This window comes from Alligator sinensis, unplaced genomic scaffold (assembly GCF_000455745.1).
Source record: "Alligator sinensis unplaced genomic scaffold, ASM45574v1 scaffold220_1, whole genome shotgun sequence".
Classification (NCBI taxonomy): Eukaryota; Metazoa; Chordata; order Crocodylia; family Alligatoridae; genus Alligator; species Alligator sinensis.
Window position 1 is genome coordinate 1,211,858 of NW_005842136.1, and position 3,005 is coordinate 1,214,862.

Genomic DNA, 3,005 nt, shown 5'->3' on the forward strand with positions numbered 1-3,005 from the left:
GGGGGGGAGGAGGTCGAGGGTCCGCAGCTAGTGGTGCCCGCCCAATTCCGCCAGGCTATTTGGCAGTTGGTGCATGCAAGCCCCATAGGGGGGCATCTGGGCCGGGACAAAACCCTCGCGAAGGTGAACAGATGGTTTTTTTGGCCCGGGATGAGGGAGGAAGTAGCCCGCCGGTGTGCGGCCTGCCCCATTTGTCAAAAGACAAGAACCGAACGCTCTCCTCGGGCCCCCCTCCATGCCTGTTATTACCACCCTGTTCTCGAGGATCGCCTTAGACGTCGTGGGCCCAGTGCCCCGCAGTAGCTCGGGTCACCAACATATTCTAGTTATCGTGGACTATGCCATCCCGATACCCAGAGGCAATCCCCCTGCGAACGGTAACGGCCCCGCGTATCGCGGAGGAACTAATAATTTGGATAGCCCGAGTGGGGATCCCACAAGAGATCCTGACAGACCAAGGGAAAAATTTCATGTCCGGGGTTCTAAGAGCGGTATGCCGGACCTTTCAGATAAAGCAGCTCCGCACCTCGGTCTACCATCCCCATCTCGGTATATCATCGTATACACCCGGACTTGGGAGCAACACAAGAGAGCCCTGCGGGCCATCCTCACAGAATTGAGGCACGCCGGCCTAACCGCAAACCCTCGGAAGTGCGCTTTTGCGCAGAAAGAAACAAAATATTTGGGATTCTTGGTCAGCAGGGGCACAATTAAACCTTTGGCCGACAAAGTAGAAATCATCCGAAACTTTACGGTCCCGCAAGATTGTCGCCAGTTACGGTCCTTTCTAGGACTAACCAACTATTATAGGCGATTTGTACCCCATTTCGCAGAATTAGCAGCACCCCTGTCGGGTGCCCTCAAAGGGTGGAAAACGGGGGTAGTCAGGTGGTCTGAGGAAATGATACAAAGTTTTGAAAAGTTGAAGAGGGCATTATGCGAAGACGTCATAATTCATACCCCTGACTTCCGAAAACCCTTTATCTTGCAGACGGATGCCTCAGAGACTGCGGTGGGTGCAGTCCTCACCCAAGAAGAAGGTGGGGGCGAAAGACCTGTGGCACAAGCGAGCCGCAAGCTACTACCGGCAGAAAAAAGGTATGCCACTATCGAGCGCGAGTGCCTGGCAATTCGGTGGGCAGTGGACTACTTCAGGTACTACCTGATGGGCAGGGAATTTACACTAGTGACGGACCACGCCCCACTGAAGTGGCTAAGTACAGCCAAGTCCGATACTGCTCGGATCACCCGGTGGGCATTAGCGCTCCAACCGTATAAATTCCGTGTCACATACTGACCCGGGAAAACCAACACCGTGGCGGACTTCTTATCTAGGTGTGGAAATGAAGACCAGGTCGGGGACCAAAAGGATCCAGTGAAAGGATGGACTGACCCTACAGTTACGACCCGCAGGGGAAACAAAGCAGTGCCCCAAGGCATCTTAAGGGGGGGGTTATGTCCCAGGGACAACGGGACTAGAGGGAGACCCCGGCCCAGAGCCAGAGGAAACGCTCACTTATGCTTCGCAGGAGGTGGGAGCAGTGGCGGCGTGCAGGCCGGGCAACCACCCGTGCGGCTCGTTAGCCGCGCTTTCATACAGCTGGGGCGGAGTGACATCAGAGAGAGGCGCCGCTCAGTGGAAATAAAATGCGGCCCCGAAGTCAGAGGGGGCATGTTGCGGGAGGACGTGAAGCCCGGGGGGAAGCCCGGGAGTGGAACCGGGCACCCGCAAGGGGCCTTTGCCGTGGGCCGAATAGGCTGCAGCAGTGCCGGGAGTGACGGAGGCTGGGAGAGCTGCAGCGCCGAAGAAGAGTGGCGAAGTTGACGAGGGAGCCGGCAGAAGCTCCGAGGAGAAGCCCAGGCAGAGACGCCGGCAGGGCGTCGGGAGAGAAGGCCGCAAGGGCAAAGAGGGCCCTTGACGCCCAGTCCTCGCCCGGGGACAAGGAACAGAAGGTCCGCGACCAAAGGTGGCGTTGGCCGGGGTGTAGGGGAGGTCGGAGCCCTGTGAGAGCCCGCTCAGGGGCGCTTTGGCGCTGGAGGCAGCAGAGAGGGGGACCCCCCTGCTGCGGGCCCAGCCGCGCCCGCGGGGTTGGCGAGTTCCGGGGACTCCCCAGCGAGAGCGGGGCAGATCCGGTTAGCCACCCGCGCAAGAGTTGCCCGAGAGCGCCTTTTGGAGCAGAGGCGGGCACAGGGGGTTTTTGATATCTTTGGGCTGTGTGACAGGGTTGATTTTGTGGTTTTAGAAATAGGTTAGGACTTGTATGGGATGACTTGGATAGAGACCATCCTGCCTCAGGCAGAGGGTTGGACTAGATGTCTTCTAGAGGCCACTTGGAGCCCTACTTTTGTATGATGTGAAGAACATAGACCTACACTATGACTGCAGCTTGTATAAACAGAGTAAGCCAGCTTCAAACTACCTAGTTCAGGCACCACTATAGCCAAAACATTAGTAAATTCAACAAAGGCTGCAAAGCCCTCCTGGAATCCATTATGGAAGGCCCAAACTCAGTTCCTTGCTGGCACAGCAACACTCTTCTCCATCCCTGAGCTAGCTAATGTGTAGAAGAGCTGCAAATGAGGTGACTGCAATGCAGATCTACACATGGTTCCACCACATCATATGCAAAGGTAAAGTGGAAAAAAATACACCTAATGGTTGGGAAGCAATGGCCTCTGGGCTGAACTGCTTCCTGCATGACTTGAGTTGCAAAGCATACCTCTTTCTTGGCCTTGACAACATCTTGTCTGTACCTGGAGATTAGCAGTCCACTGCTGACATCCCTATAATACTCTGCTGTTTCAGCATCAGGGCCAGATTTTTAGGTCTTAAGACACCATTCAGATAGGCCCCTTGTAGTACTTTCCAAGCCTTTTTTGAAATACCTACCAGTGTCTATCACAATTTTTAGATATCTAAATATCCAATAAAAATGTAGCCCTTACGGTTGATGGTTGGAGAAAAAATCTCCCAGTGCCCTCCCCCCAGCTTCCCCCCCACCCCC

The 3,005-nt window shown here is 55.3% G+C and overlaps 1 protein-coding gene across 1 annotated transcript in view; it reads right to left on the reverse strand.

The window, feature by feature from the left end:
* The window catches only part of F13A1 (coagulation factor XIII A chain), a 105,962-nt gene that overhangs the window by 13,078 nt on the left and 89,879 nt on the right, over window positions 1–3,005 (reverse strand). The window lies entirely within an intron of this gene.